This window comes from Sebastes umbrosus, chromosome 8 (assembly GCF_015220745.1).
Source record: "Sebastes umbrosus isolate fSebUmb1 chromosome 8, fSebUmb1.pri, whole genome shotgun sequence".
Lineage (NCBI taxonomy): Eukaryota > Metazoa > Chordata > Actinopteri > Perciformes > Sebastidae > Sebastes > Sebastes umbrosus.
In genome coordinates this window covers 13,366,512-13,384,064 of record NC_051276.1, presented here as the reverse complement: position 1 = coordinate 13,384,064, position 17,553 = coordinate 13,366,512, and positions in this window count along the sequence as shown.

The window sequence follows — 17,553 nt, the reverse complement described above, 5'->3', positions numbered from 1 at the left end:
CGGGAGAATCCCTGACAAACGTGTGCGGACGGATAGACGCTCTGCTGCATTAATTGTGGTGAACAGTGGAGAGGCATGTTTCTCATCAGAAAATTACCCACAAAAGTAATGATCATGTTAGTCAAATTAACATAATTTATACAGAAACATACACAGAGGTTACACCACTTCAGAAGTGTTTTGTTTGTAATCCACTAAACTGTACTAAACCTCTTGGAGTTTTGCAATTTGTCCTTTTCGTGGCCCTTTGAATTTGATATTGTTATTGGTTATAAATATGCATCTAAACAACAGCAACCAGGACAAGTGAAAATCAGCTGTTTAGGCAACACTGCCAATTGATGTTTTTTTTAAATGTCAGGGTTTATTAATGTGTCCCTTCTAAATAAACAAATCAAAAATCCATTGTGTGAAAATAAAAATAAAAATGGCATAGAAATCGAGATTACATTAGAATATATTTAATAAACTACTTGGTCACAGGATCATCTTGAAGTAATGTGATATGTCCTTTCCAGAAATCCATACTGTACTGTACTGTATTGTACTGTACTGTACTGTATTGTATTGTATTGTACTGTACTGTACTGTACTGTACTGTACTGTATTGTATTGTATTGTACTGTGCTGTACTGTACTGTATTGTATTGTACTATACTGTACTGTACTGTACTGTACTGTACTGTATTGTACTGTATTGTGCTGTACTGTACTGTATTGTATTGTATTGTACTGTGCTGTACTGTACTGTATTGTATTGTACTATACTGTACTGTACTGTACTGTACTGTACTGTACTGTATTGTATTGTACTGTACTGTACTGTACTGTATTGTACTGTACTGTACTGTATTGTACTGTATTGTATTGTACTATACTGTACTGTACTGTATTGTACTGTACTGTACTGTACTGTATTGTATTGTACTATACTGTACTGTACTGTACTGTACTGTATTGTACTGTATTGTATTGTACTATACTGTACTGTACTGTACTGTACTGTACTATACTGTATTGTACTGTACTGTATTGTACTGTACTGTACTGTACTGTATTGTATTGTACTGTACTGTACTGTATTGTACTGTACTGTATTGTACTGTACTGTACTGTATTGTACTGTATTGTACTGCACAGTACTGTACTGTATGGTCTCTTATTTTGTTACTAGGCTGGATAACTTATTCAAACAACAGTAAAGAAAATCTAGACACCCTATGGTGATGCCTAGCCTTTTGTTTAGTAGTTGTACTGCTCAAAAATTGAGAGACTCTAATATGTTCAGTGGTGGAAGAAATATTCAGAAAATTTACTTCAATAAAATTATTATTACCACAATGTAAAAATACTCCATAAAAGTCCCACATTTAAAATGTTACCTAAGTAAAACAATGTAATAGAGTATAAGTTTAAGTATAAGAAGGAAAATATACTTAAAGTATTTAAAGTAAAAGTACTCAATGCTGAAAAGTGGCCCCTGCTGTGATACTGATATATATTATATAATTATGATTATTATTACTGATGCATTAATGTGTAATCAGCATTTTACTGTTGTAGCTGGTTGAGGTAGGTTTAACAATTTTTTTAGGGGTCTGCAACTAATGATTATATTCATGTATGAATTAACGTATTGATTATTTTCTCTTAATCGATTGATCGCTTGCTTTGGAAGAAAACAAGAAAGAAATTATTGAGGAATGCCAATCACAATTATCCCATAGCCCAAAGTGACACATTCACATGTTTGTTTTGCCCACCGTCATAATTATTAGACGTTAATTAAAATGATTAAAGTAGTTAATAATCTTCCCATTTGAGAAGCTGGAACCATGAAATGTCTGTCATTTTCTGAAAAATGACTAAATTAATTATCAAATAGTTGCCAATTCATTTTATGCCAATCATCTAATTGGTTAATAGACTAAGTATTTTAGCTCTAATTGAATCTATAACGAAGCATCATATTTTAAAGAAAGCCTGTATCTGTTTTGTATGTGAAAAAGCCTAACCTTACTTAATTTGTAAAGTAACAGTGACTAAAGCTGTCAAATAAAAGTAATAAGTAGAAAGTGAAGTATTTCATTCTGAATTGGAGTGGAGTAGAAATATAAAGGGGCATGAAAAGAAAATGTTAAAGTAAAATGACCTAAAAATTGTAGTTAATTACAGCACTTGAGTAAATGTAACATTCAAACACTGAATATGTTTTATACATTTTACATTATCTTCTGCGATAGACTACCAAAGCTCCACACCATCCACCCATCCATCCATCCATCCATCCATCCATCCATCCAACCTGGGATCAATCCCTGCACACATAGACTTTACAGCGCGCTTGGTGGATACTGTTGGGTCTCTAAACTATGGTGTACGGTCATAGACCTGCTCTATATATAAAGCGTCTTGAGATAACTTCTGTTGTGATTTGACGCTATACAAAAATAAATTGAATTGAATTGAATAGACTAGAGGCGGGGTACAACCTCGATAGGCTGCCAGTCTATAACAGGACTTACACACACACACACATTCACACTCTCAGTTCACACCTACAGGCAATTTAGAGTTATATTTCACTTAACCTGCATGTCCTCAGTCTGTGGGAGGAAAGCACTCAGAGAAACTAACAAATTAAGGGAGATAATGCAAACTCCAGAAATAACATGTTCGCTTATTTACTCATTTATCTATAGTAGTGACCGAGCTGACGACACAGTGGGCAATACACAGGCAGCACCAACAACAATACTAACCATATACAACCTTGAATCCCCATACAACACCACCAGATACCATTATTATATGACTTAGTATGAGATTTGTTTATTATAACCTGTTATGGAATGGGTAGATCAGACATAACTGTGATTTGACTTGTGGGACCAAGGTCTGTTTTGGTTGACACTCCCGTCGGAGTTTAAGTTATGAGACACCAGCCACTTTTTCCTTTGCGGTACCTCAACTTGTATGATATTAAACTGGAAACTTGGATTTTTGGTCTTGTTATTAGTACAACAGTCACACATCAGCTCTTTGGCATGTTGATGTCACAAAGAAAATGATCTTAATTTGCTGCTTTCCAAGCAGTTCTCTTCACTGCTCAAGCTCTAACACAAACAGTTTATTATTATTTTTACGTTCACCTAACATGCGTAATTCAGGTTAGACAGGATAACAGTTAAGTTACCTTGCAGTCTAATTCATTTAACGTAATCACGACATCTCCCTGACGGCTCTTCATTAAATATACCGTTAGCTAGCAAACAGCAACACAATAATATTAGTGGTTATCCCCCATAGTTATGGGCCTTGCACAGAACGCAGCAACGGCACCACTGAGCTCTGAAAGCCATTATTTCCAATAGAGGACGGACGTTTTCTCTTCAAAAGGTAAGGCATACCGGAGTGAGCTTTCCCCCACGCCACAGTCATGTACAACAATTTAGAGCTAAGTTTTAAAATAAATGTCTTGCAACCCTTTTTAAGTTTGAAAGCTTCAGAAGGCAGTATATTTTTGGCATTATTGGACACAAATTACATAATAACCTTTCAGCAAAGTGTTCTGAGAGAAAACTAGACTTCTGCACCTCCTCCTGGCTCTGTTTTCGCTTAAAAAATCCAGCCCTTGACGGGAGACTTTGGCCAATCACAGGTCATTTCAGAGAGAGAGCGTTCCTATTGGCTGTGCTCCGGCTGGTGGGCGGTGCTTGGTATTTCCTCAACTGATCTCAACATGGCAGCGGGGTCACAAACTTTCTCATTTTACAGCTGAACAGTACATTACAAGATGTTTCTGAAAACATTTAAGGCGAGAAATAGGCATTACAGTAACAGAATATTTATTCACATTTGATCAGCACTGCCTAGTTTGACCGTTTGATCAAAGTTCGCGAGTGATTGACAGCCATCTTTTAAACGGCAGCTGGATAGCAGACTCCAGATCAGCTCTGATTGTTTGTTTTCCTCCAGTCTGTGAAATCCTACAGATGCCGTTAGGAGCACCGGGAGATACCGGGGGACACAGAGGCACATGATTTTTTTCAGATTACCTGTTTCATGCACTACTGTCAGGATATAGTGACCGTTTTATAAAAAGAACTTTTTTTAATCATATTTGCTCCGTTTCCACCCCGTGCAGGTTTAAGGCATGGTCGTTCGATATATATAAAAGTTTCCTTGCAGTGTGGGTTGATCACCCTGTTGTTGATCAGTTCATTTTAATCAATCTGTGGAGCATGGCAGCTCGCCATGACCACCCGCTACTTTGCTGACACTATATTTTGTATGTCGAGAATTATGCTTTTGCCCACCTATGCACGTGTGCATTTGTTTACAAACACTGTTTACTTGGTCAGACTGATACCCAAGATGTTTGAGTTACCTTCTTTGCTTTTGTCTCATTACTGGGTAGCAAATAGCCATTTATCCTGTTAAATCCTTACATTCAAAATGTCAAAATTAAAGGAGTAGTTTCAAATTTTGGGAAACACTCTTATTCAGTTTTAACTTTTTTTCTGAGAGTTAGATGAGATCAACACCACTCTCATGTCTGTACTTGAGCCAGTAGCTGGTCAGTTTAGCTTAGCATAAAGGCTGGAAAGAAGGTCCCATGCCATTGTTCTGATGGCCCATTATTCCGAAACCCCAATAGTTCAAAAAATGTCCAGATAGCCCTCAGGCTATCCTGAACAGAAGCACATGGCTAATTATTATGCAAAATGACATCATTGGACCTTCCTGGTCAAGATATTTTATTTCCTACAATGGCGAAGGCATGACCTGGTTGGCTTACCCTGATATTCTTGCCCTAAACCTAACTGATCTCACTCCTCATACCTAAACTTAATCAACCCAACCAACCAAGGCATTCAAGGCAAAGAGATGCGAAGGTCCGATGGTGTTAATCTGCGTAATAAAAAAGCCAAGCTTTATATTTAATGTGTAATGCATATTTATAACTGAGGGCAAATAAGCTATCTGTGTTTATGCCTCTCCCCTGACATCACATTCAGTGAGCGTCTTATTTGTGTGGTCATTATCAATGTTTTTTGCTGCCCATCAGAGTGGGAAGGTGAATTAGATGTGAGTGTTTCGTGAACATGTTGAACAGATCAAGATATTGTGGGTAAAAAAAAGGAGAATCTGTGCAACACCAACATTTTGTGGACCCATTAAATATCTGATGCTGCACATTGAATTTGTTGGACAGCTCCTCTTTGAATTATCTGCCAGGACTTTAAAGCCCATCTTGTCCAGGCCGGGCACCGACCTGAAAACGGTGCCTCTGTGGATCCAGTTGCATTCAGGAGTGTGGGAGATTCAGGAGTCGTGAGTGTGTTTGCCGTTTGTTCCGACAAATAATGCCTTCAACAACACCGTTTGTGGCAGGTTCTGAGAAAAGCCTCTGCCCTTCATCCCATGTGCTTTCGCCCCTGCTGGGAGAGCTCACGCAGACACACATGCACACACAAGCTGCACACAAAAACACACCGACGCGCATACGCTTGCTGACCAATGCACGCTCTTTCTCTGTCAGTCACACACACACACACAGATGAATTCCCTGGAGGCCAGGCGGGGGGTCTGGCTGGGACAGAGATGGACACATGCTGGGATCAGAGCAGCAGCGTGTGATTCACATTTCTCTCTCTCTTTCAATCTCTCGCTTCCTTCTTTCTCTTCTCATTGACACCCCACCCACCTCTCCCTACTCTGTTTACCCCCCTGTGCCTTTGAAAACCTGAGTGTTTCAAATGTATTCCGCACACAAACTCATCAGACGACTGAACCTATAGCGGCAATTAGATATTTGTGATTGAAATCTGGTGATTTTTGCGGTCCTTCAACGAATCATGTGTTTTCTGTCTTGGTCCTACACTCCCCTCCTTCCTTCGGTCCTTATTCCATGCAGCTAGCTGGGTACCAAACTCCTCATTACTCTAATTTAGAGAGCACGCCGCTCCCCTAATGGCCTCGGGGGCCTGAAGAATATCAAGTGCTGTTTAATTTTTTAATTCTATTCAGGCTTTACATCCGTGCCATCCCTCTACCAGCTCTTCTGTCCATCTTTCCATCAATTCGGATCCCATTTAGTGTCTTTCCACAAACAGCAGAGCAACCTTTTCTCTTTTTTTTGAGTGGAGGGGGAGGAAGGATATGAGTTTTAAAAGCATATCAAAGCACCACGTCTCCTCCTTATATTTCATGCTGTCCGTTCCAGGTATCCAACAAGTGTTTTTGTGTTTTACTGTTGTTCATGCTCTTCTGAAATTGTGTACATATTTAACCCTATCGTTAGCTGAATTAGACAAATCTCCATGGTTACCGAGGCAGCGGAGAGCAGGTGGAGGGCCCTTGAGGATGCATTAGGTCCTCCTTGCGAAGACGGTATGCATCTTATACCTCTTTTTTATTTTTTATTTAGGCTACTTAGTTACACAGTGGTTATATATTGTATGTGTTTGATACACATATTTGTACATACATTATATTATATTATTTATTTATATTACTCTACATATATTGTGTTTTATATTAAAGCATTGTGTACATAATTTACATTTTACATACTCCTTTGTCTCTATTTTTTCTTATATTTCTTATGCTTATATATGAGGAAAATGTAACGTCCAGGGATTAATAAAGTATTTCCGATTTTTTCACAGCTGTAAGCTGTACTGCGCATCAGGCCTAGGCCAACGCAGACTTCACTGGATCAGACTGGAAGCGTCCTCTGCTTGCTGCGCATCTAAATATGAGCTGCACTGTGAGCAATGACCAGGTAATGAATATAGAAATTTAAATAAAACTATAAAATGAGGTTCAGCAAAGAAAAAAGCTACTTTGAAAGAAACATTGTTATTTGTTTATTTATTTTTTTATTTCTTTGGTAAAAACTAATACATAAAAGATAATTTATGAATAACTCTAAATCAAGCACTATAAATAAGCCTGTAATGATAAGTTGCTTGAGAAAGAGAAGAGAAATTACAGCTGAAAGAGTACCAAATGAGAAAAGCACTTCCATGGTGGTCAGCATTGTAAAAAAAGTACACATATTGATTGCTTTTCTATAGCAGTTGCTGCATTAAATCTAGCTTGTTCTCTGTAGTTTCAGAGCAGTGAACACTGTTGATGACTGACAATGACAATAGATGACTGAGGTTCAAATCAAGAAAGCTTTAAAAATGTCGTAAGACCACTATATTTTAGGAGAATGTGTTATTTATTCGTGCCTTATTTAGAAATAATAATGATTTTATATATATAAAAAAAGTTATATTTTTGTAAAAGTGAGGCTGCATGGCAACAGGAACAAAATGACAAATCTCAATGAGCAAAAAAAAGAAAAAAGAAAAACTAGTTGCATTGAAACGGCCTTGATGCAGATGATGATATCAGTAAATTAGAGTATGTTGAGTGGGAGAGTGTGTGTATAAAGACAGAAAGCAGTGAATGCACGTCATGTCAGTGTGTGTGTGTGTGTGTGTGTGTGTGTATATGCTTGTCCAAATGGGGATTAAAACTGTGTCCTCATTTGGGTAACAAAAAGTTTCTTGTCCATAGTTGTCCATAGTCTCGAAAATAACATACATGTTATACATATATATATATATATATATATATATATATATATATACTGTATGTACATTGTAAATGTTTAACTACCCAACACCCAGGCTAACTCTGAATTACGAGTAACAATCAGTGACACCTGCTGACCAGTGGCACCAAATAGCAAAAAAAAGGAAAATCTGACTCATCATTTGTGGTTGTCTAACACAGTGGTTCCCAACCTGGGGGTTGGGACCCCCAACGCAGTCGCGAGATCATTTCCGGGTGTCGCCAGATGGTTGTGGAGAAAAAAAATAAAATAATGTATTTTAGACTGGGGAATGCTTCTACATTACATCGCCTGTATCAGTGATCAAATTTGCCTTAAAGATCAATTGTATTTAGTGTGTTTGAAAGACTCAATGTGCGCTTGCACATGAATTTCTGACAGGAGATTTCCAGCGGGTTGGGGGAGAGAAAAACGTCAAGAAATGCATCAAAAATCCACAGTGCCTGGAGCACACTGGATAATGCATAGGTGCTAGCTGTTAAAACTAATAAAGTCTTCACAAATAAAACATTATTTATTTAGCCTGCATTTATTAATCAGAACAGTCATAATAATCACTCAAAATCAGCAGGGGAAGGTGTGTAGGAACCTGATTATTCTGGGGGGTTGCAGCTTGAAAAGGTTGAGAACCACTGGTCTAACAATGTCGTGGGGTGCGCAACGAGAAGGGAAATTGTTTTTAGAGATTGCAATATTAAAAAGGAAAAAAAGAAAAAGAAAATATAAAAACTTATACAGGTCTGCACGTTTTATGCTACTTGATGTTTTTTTGTATTGCTGCAATTGTCGCTGAATTTTCCCATTGAAATGTCCTGTCATTTTTCCACAATGCTGCTGTAGTGAAGGAAGCTGAGTGGTTTGACAAGGCTGCTCAGTCAGACATGTTTTTTTTGTTTGAAAAAAGTCTTAATTTAACCCGAAATCATGATAAATTAGACCTTCTAAAAGCATTGTGCAACAGACAAATTTAGACGTCTATCATAGTTGTGAAACCAGTCGCTGTTAACAAAACATTGTCCATTTAAATACATTTGGGGTTTGGAGTCAGTCTGAAGACGCTACTCTACTTTTAGATTCATTGAAACTGAACATTTTTTACTTTCTTCAAACAACCAATCAATCAATCCATCAAGACTTTTACTTATATACATACGGTAGCAAATTGCTTCACTATCGAAAAATGAGTGAGCACATTAATAAGAGAAATAGATAACGATAATGGTACAATTAAGACTTCTCCTATTTGCATCCACACAAACCCTGGTCCTCTCCTCTCTCCCTCAGCCTCCTCTCAGCTTTGTCCGCACCCTCTCCCCCCTCTGTCCATCCTTGTTACAGCGCCTTATAATTTCCTCTCTCCCCCTCCTCATCCTCCTCTTCACTCCCTTTCCCCTCATCCACTGTTGTATTTAGGCTCATCAAATTGGATTTCAGAGTGAGAGGCTTCTCAGTTTTCTTCAGCAACAGATGATTGAATTGAGTAGCTTGAAAGCAGAAGGTTTCAACATGAGGATGGGGAGGTGATTTTAAAGGGCCTGCAAGAAGATAAAAGGGCTGCAAATGAACATAGAGACTGCAAAGTTGCATCTGTTTACAAAAGCTAATTAAAGGTTTGCAATCCTAAAAGGCTTTTCATGCATGACATTTCATTTTTGTCTAGGCCTGTGCAAACTGAGGCTGAACACTTGCTTGAAACCGTAAGAAAAACAGCCACCGAGCAGAAACCAAAACCACAGATATTCACTTCATCCTCCCCGTTAGCTGCTGATTTAAAGCAAACAGGAACAGAAGAAAAAAATCCTCCTAATGTTAAAATAGAATAAATCATCCACTAGATACAAGATTTTAATTTTCCAACATTATGGGGAGCTCAATAAAACACAATTAGACAGAATTGACGTCAATAGGAAAACAAACATGGTTAAGACATTTGCAAGAGTGTGATAATGCATTCTAATGGACGAGCAACAGTTAGCAGCCAGCTGGACCATTTCTGATCGGGTCCGTTAATAAGACTTGATAATGTCCCCATAGACATCCAAGACTTGTGTCTCATGTGTGTGAGTGTGCATACATGAATGAGTAATTTTGATTGTTTGTATAATTTGTATTTAATTTTGCCCCCACAGGCAACATAACCTTGCTCTTCCCCCAAGTGTTACATCTTATTTAGCTTTTTGTTTGTGTGTGTGAGAAAGAGCGAGAGAGTGAGTACTTACAGAAAATACAAACATGATGTACCCGTAACCTCTGTTTCAAGTTTTAGACTTGATTAGAAACCAGAAAAAAAAAACTGAGATGAAAAACAAGACAGGTAGCATTAGCACCCTACTGTTGAAAACACTTCAAATGGTTCAAATTGGTGGCCATTTTCATGTAACTCAGAGTAAAATAGAAACATATTGGCATAGCAACAAGACCCCTTTAACAACAAAGCCATGCCCTGAAAGAACCTTTATTTTGTATTAGTATAAATGGGTCAACATGGGATGTCTCTTAAAGCCCTAACTGCTATATGCTTAGTAGATGCTCCCTACAATGACAATACAGTGTCAGCTCCAAGCACTCACAGGCACAAATTCAAAACATGACTGTTAATCCACCTCCAAAACTATACTTTTAAGAGGTCATTTAAAACATATGAGGCATAAATTATTATTAAAATTACATCTACTCCGCTCTTTCATTGAAAAAATCCTCTGGTTGCAAAAAGAAGTCTGATTGTATAAAAGTCTATGAGAAAATGTCCCTACTTCTCACTTGATTTATTACCTCAGTAAACATTGTAAACATGAGTTTATGGTCTCAATCGCTAGTTTCAAGTCTTCTTCAATACAGCATGATGTTCATTTAGTAAATTATGGTCCCATTTAGAGTCAAATAGACCATAAAGCAGGAGATGATTCAGGGCGCGGCTACCTTGTGATTGACAGGTCGCTACCGTATGGTCCGTGTTTTCGTCTTAACCCTTTCATAGTGTGTTTTCAGTTCATGAAAGGTAATTGTAACATTTTGGTCACCTAAAAATGTCTTATTCAGCGTTCGGTCGTACTTAGCTCCACTCTCTCGTGTCACTTCTGGTTGCAATTACCAAGATGGCGATGGTCAAAATAACAAACTTGAGGCTTTAAATCCGTAGTCCACAAACCAATGGGTGACGTCACGGTGATTACTTCCACTTCTTATATACAGTCTATGAGTTTAACTGCTGGACACAAGATGTGTCCTACTTCACTGAAAAGTCCATTCTTGCACAGAAGATTTCAGGTTTGTTTGGTGGAGGGGGGTGGGGGAGTTTGTGGCATTTTTTTCCTTTATTGGATAGTTGACTGTGAAGAGCCAGACAAGAAATGAGGGCCCTAACATGCATTTGTTACTTCTAATGATGCTAAAATGTGATAAAGAGTTAAGTTTGGTATAAACTGAAATATGTGTAGCAAAGGAGAATGTAAAAGGAGACACTAGGTCTTCAAAAGAAACGTGCGTAGTGAGACGCATGTTTCTTAAAGTCCACACACATCTGAGCCAAGCCTCATCAAAGTAATTAATTTACTCTCCCAGAAACTACATGTTAGCAAATGGTAGTGCAACATGTGGGGAATAACACAAGGACAAATCCCCAGTGAATGTATTCGGACAATATTATTTGTAGATGATTTGATTCTAGTGCTTGCCAAGGTTATAATAGTTTTTAAGTAGTTTTATTTTATTTTATTTTGGACTTTTCAATTCAATTTTAGTTTAGTTTTACTTAGTTTTCAGAAAGGTTTCATTTTGAAATATGTAGTTTTAGTTTATTTTTGTTAGGGCCAGGTATAATGTCTCAGAAGTATGTAGCTATAGGCTGTACATACAGAATTCCTGGTTGGAGAACTGTGTAAGAATGACCATGTTTAATGTTTAATCGTTGTGCTACTTTATGAATCAATTGCATCATGTCAAGTCCGTTCAGTTTCTGTGGTTCAATGTCACAAGATTTGACGGAAATTCATGCTGTCTCCTTTTTTCGGTAGTGATATATTATAGCTAAAAAACTAAAATGGAAATTAATTTACCTTCTTTTTAATTTTATTTGTTTTATTTTTTTAACCAGGCAGTATCGTTTCAGTTTAGTTTTAGTTTTTCGTAAAGGGTATAGTTTTTATATAGTTTCAGTTTATTTATTAAATATGTTTCACTGCTTATTTTCATTTCAGTTTTAGTTTACTAGAATAACCCTGGTGTTTGCTAACACGGTGAATATGAATCATTCACTCCCTACACAGATAATAATAAGGTAAGATGCAGCAAGCATTTTTTTTTTTGCATTTTAAAGAAACAAAATGCAGTGTAGCAGTTATAATACAACAACAAATAATTTCTGAGTGTCCAAAAGAATGAAATCCTGTCTAAAATGAGTTTTTAAATTAGATTTCTTTTCCATAGTTAAAGTAATGTCGAGGTAAAACAAAATACACTGTTATTATTATTATTTCCTGTCATGGAAAATTTGCAGAAAATGTAAGGACATCAGTTTTAATAGACTAATAGGGAGAGAGCAGAATAGAGCCCATAAAAGGAGAAAGAAGAAGGACAAGTGAGAGACACTGGAGGGTGAGTAGGAGATAAAAGCACAGAATAACAATACAATAACATAAGAGCACAGGCTGGATGGTGGGTTGTGTATAGCCTTCAGCAACGAATATTGCTTTTTTTTTCTCCAAGACAACCTAAGGCTTTTTTTTCCTGCATGCCAATCACTACGGCAACAACACAGGCAGTTGCCAAACAGCCTTTCAATCTCTGGGTGTGTTGTGTATACAGTATGTGTGTGTAACAATCCTGAGATGGTGTGTCATTAGGAGGATGACATGTCTGTCACTTCAACCTTTACTTCTCTGCCTGTCCTGTCACGTGCGTAAAATGCACTGAAAGCTGCAGTGGGTAGAAATGGAGTGTATAGGATTAAAAAAAGTTATTTTTATAAAACGGTCACTATATTCTGACAATAGTGCATGAGACGGGTAATCTGAAAAAACAATGTACCTCTGTATCCTGCGGTGCTTCTAATGGCATCTGCAACATTTCACAGACCGGAGGAAAACAACCAATTAGAGTTGATCTGGAGTCTGCCGTCCAGCTGCTGTCTCTGAGCAGCTGTCAATCACTCGCAAACTCCAATCAAACGGTCAAACAAGGCAGCGCTGATCAAATATGAATCAATATTCTGTTCAAATATGAATCATTATTCTGTCCTCAAATGTTTTCAGAAACATCTTGTAGTGTACTGTTTAGCTGTAAAATGAGAAAGTTTGTGAACCGGCAGCCATGTTGGAGATCTGCTGAGGAAACACCAAGCACCGCCCACCAGCCGGAGCACAGCCAATAGGAACGCTCAATAGGAACGCTCTCTCTAAAATGACCTGTGATTGGTCAAAGTCTCTCATCACGGTAGATTTTTTAAAGACTGAAAACAGAGCCATGAGGAGGTGCAGAAGTCTAGTTATCTCTCAGAACATTTGAATTACAATATGCTGAAAGGTTATTATGGATTTGTTGTCCAATGATACCAAAAATATACTGCTTACTGTCACTTTAAACATCCTCTCAGACAGACACAAATTTTTTTCCGTATAGAAGCTCCCCGTTCAGAGTACGTTTTCTCTCTTTAACCTACATACCTAATCTCCTCTGGTGGATCTCATTTCCCCTTAATTTCTTCTTGTCCCAATGGTTTCCTGATGGTGACCTTTCGTTTCATATCCTGCCTCATAAAGGCATGAACACACACACACACAAACAGGTGCACATACTACATAAATTAACACTCTAACGACATATACGACTGAGACACCTTCATCTAACAACGTGACCAGATCAACTCCTTTATGAATAAAACATAACAAGTATTCAGTGATGGTGTGTGTAGACCCTGAACAGCTGATTGACTGACTCACTCCTCTGAGTTCAAAGAGCCACGTACGTTTGATACACTGGCTGTCGTATGCCTGTTTGTCTGTAGTCTTTTGCAGCCTACGTATTCTCTTAATATTAACTAGGGGTAAAGAACAAGGCTTCATGATGCTCAAGAGGAGTAAGGGCGCAGCGAAAGCACTCGGCACAGCTTGTCAAATTACCTTCCTAATGGCCAGCTTGTCAGGCTGCCTCGTCTCTGTGGAGAAAGAAAGGACAAGTGGGGGGAGCGATCCATTCTCTTCCCTGTCACAGCGAAATCTCCCATTCGTCCGTTTATATGGTACCTTTGCTTTCTTTTCTTGTAAGTCCTGCTGCTCAAGTACATCCTGCTCGTATCCAAATGGTAGTATGCGAGTAGGATGTGGAGAGAGGCCAGCTGTATTGTGGGCCTGTCAATCATTTGTCTGCACTCTTTCAGAATTGCCTCACCGAGCTTTAATAGGCTTTCCCATTAAGTCTAGTTAACCATCATTCACCATCAGTAGGAGGTCAAAGACCGGATTAATTGTTTCTCATTAATTGCAAGATTACTGCTTCAAAATCATTGCGGTCTTTTCATATCTTGCTCTTCGTACATTGTGTCGAAAAGCTTTATATCTGCCTTTTCCATCAAAGAAAAGATGATTCGTTCATTTGCATTCCACATTAGTTTGACTGTTAAAATATATTCAACAATTTGTCTTACCTATGTGTTTTTTTTTCAACGTATCCTCATACAATGGTTCAGAGGATATCTTCAGAAAAGTTATCCCTCATTTTTCATGCATTTTCCTACAAATGTCCAGCAGCACGTGTCAATTTCTGTTTGTTACATGCATACAGTCTTTTCAAAATAAACCTTCGTCTTCACAGGAAACATCTTGGTTAGGTTTAGGCAACAAAATGACTTAGTTACATTTAAGAAAAGATTGTGGTTTGGGTTAAGATAGCTCCAGAAGTGGCGTAACTTAAGTATGGAAGTTACTTGACAAATAAACGTTGACTTCTGGTTTCACCAGGGTATCAACAGCGGTCTCCTGGGCAAAAGTCTGGTGTTTTTTTGACCCACCCATCCACCCCGACTTCATCGCTACGCAGCATTTGTCGCTCTATATACTTTCTAGTTCACAATTTCCTGGATTACACAAAATCTTGAACCAAGAAATATATACACGAATTACAGTGCAATACTTTTTGTAGTTGTAGCTACAAACGGTGTATGAGAACAGCTTGTTTTTTTCATGGTTTAAAATGCTGTTATCAATGGTTGGAAATCGACCCATTAAGTACATTTACTCAAGTACTGTGGACTTTGTCCCCCATCACTCACATGAAAACACATTAGGAAGGGATCTTTTAATGACCGGGAGGAATGATTAAATCAAGCAAAACCTGTTTCAGTGTTCATATGGGCACCGGATTATTGTTTTAAGACAGATTTGAAAAATGATCAACCTATCCTTTAATTTGAGGAGGCGATATGGGCACCAACAGCCATGTTTTGGTTGTGTTTGCAGCTGGGGGATTTTTCGAACAGGGTTTCTTGATGCCCTTTCAGATGTTATTTATGTGGCACAGTTATTGATCCTAACCCTTTGTCGGCCATATTCAGGGTGGTCCCTGATGACTTAAAAACCAAAGCTAACCAAGTTGTAGTTGTGGCCTTTTCTACACTGTTCGCCTACTGCTCTTGGCTCAACCAAGGCCTATTGAAAGAGGCTGGGACACGGTCTTGAGCTATGGGGTATGACACACGCGCAGTGTAACTGGAGCTGCGGTCGTGCATTGCTATTTGCTCAATTTTGGACGAGTGCAGATCAAGTTTTACTGCACATATGTTGTACCCCAATTATATGACGCGTTGATGACACGTGACATCTTCTCTTTTCACCCTCTTTAGGCTCAACCAGGAAGTTGTGGAAAATAACTAACTCAAGCACTGTAGTTAAGTAACATTTTGAGGTACTTGTATTTTACCTGAGTATTTATGCTACTGTATACTTCTACTCCACTACATTTTGGAGACAAATATAGTACTTTCTTCTCTACTACATTTATTTGATAGCTTTAGTTGGGTGTTGCTCTGCAGATTCAGATTGTGAATACAAAATATAATTACAAATTTAATTATGAAGTAATATTATTAAACTACCCAGCAGTATACAAAGTAGTTAATATTAGCTCCACCTGTACCAGCTGCAACATCAAAAGGTTAATGCATAAAGAATTCTAATCCAATATTATTCAGAAACGGGCCATTCTACCTAGTGCATTTTACTTTTATACTTTAGCATATTTTAATGCTTCATGCTAAAAAATAATGCTTTTACTAGTATTTCTACACTGTTGTATGGTTACATTTACTTGAGTAAATATCTGAGTACTTCTTCCACCACTGAAGATTTGCCAACTGTTTCTGCTTTACTTGCAAAATTGGACAAATCACCATTAATGTGCATCCTTTTCTTTTACTTTTCTCCTTATATATTATGTATGGTTGTATGTGACAACTATAGGCTGGAGTTAAAGTTGGTAATATTAAAAAAATCTATTTGAATAATAATGAAAATTAGTTATCTTATTTCATAGTAAATCTATATGTTGAGAATTTACTGGGGTTTAACATACAATACCCATGATGACACCAAAAACTTTTGTTATTTAGATTTTTTTTTTTTTTTAAAAAGCCTGAAAACTTTGTTACGAGCACAAAATAGGTCCTTCCTTCATTTCTTTTCAAATCACAATAATCATCTCCTCAATCCATCCAGATGAGCCAAAACAAAGAAGGTACTTTATTGTTTCCTAAGTACAAGTTCCTCATAATTTTCTATTCCTTCAATGATTCACATCCTTAAGCTTCAGCATGCGCACACACACACACACACACACACAGACACACACACACACGTAAAGAGGTATGTTTTTGCCATGAAGAGAAACCATTTGCTCATTTTGATGGAGGCCTAAAAGAGAGGTTGAGCTGTCTAAGTGGATTTTTCATTACTAAATTTAATAGGGCAAAGAAAATTACATCTGCTGTAGCAGGAGGGGTATTAGGATTGCTCATGTACTTTTTTCATTGATATTTGTAATGGCCAAAGAGGTACAGTGCAGCTGTATATGAACATTAGAGAAATTAGCACAGTGCTCTGTCTCCCATGTGTGCGCTCTGTCCCTCCTATCTCCGTCTCCTCCACTCGCCTACTATCTGCAATTTGGAAAGGTACATCCAAACTCACAGAGGAATGAAAAAGCCTATTTTTTTTCTCCCTGCTGCCGCTCCGTACTGAGACAGAAGTAGAGGACTAACATCGAGGAAATAATATTGCAAATGGAAAGCTATTAGGGCGGTCGAGCACTTTCTCATGCTGCTTCTGAAATATGTCATTTATCATGTGCCGCTGCATGACAAACTTTTAAAGACTCAAAAATTGTAATTTCCTCACAAGACTGTGCAGTGCAGCCTTTCAATGAACCCCAGAGCCACAGTGCACATGTAATACATTTAGGAGGAAATGATGAAGGTCATAAGCTTCATCAACGATCTCTGAGAAAAGAATTCCTGCTGTAAATGGTTGGTTCGTGTCCTCTGTATTTGTTCCCTGCCCACTTCCGTCCTGGTAATTTACTGCCTAAAAGGCTATATTCATACATATTAGCAGTGGCGGAAAAAAATACTCAGACCCTTCACTTAAATAAAAAAAAATACTCTGTTACAATAAAAGTACTGCATTGAACATTTTACTTATAGGTAGACATGCCATCAGCAAAATATCTAAAACATAAAACCAGCTACTATGCAAAAAGGCCTCTTTAAGTGGGTTATATTATTACACATATTATATTCATGTATTATTATTAGGGCTGTCAATTGATTCAAATATTTAATAGCGATTACTCGTATGATTGTCCATGATTAATCACAATTAATTGCAAATTAATCACACATTTTTATCTGTTTAAAATGTACCTTAAAGGGAGAT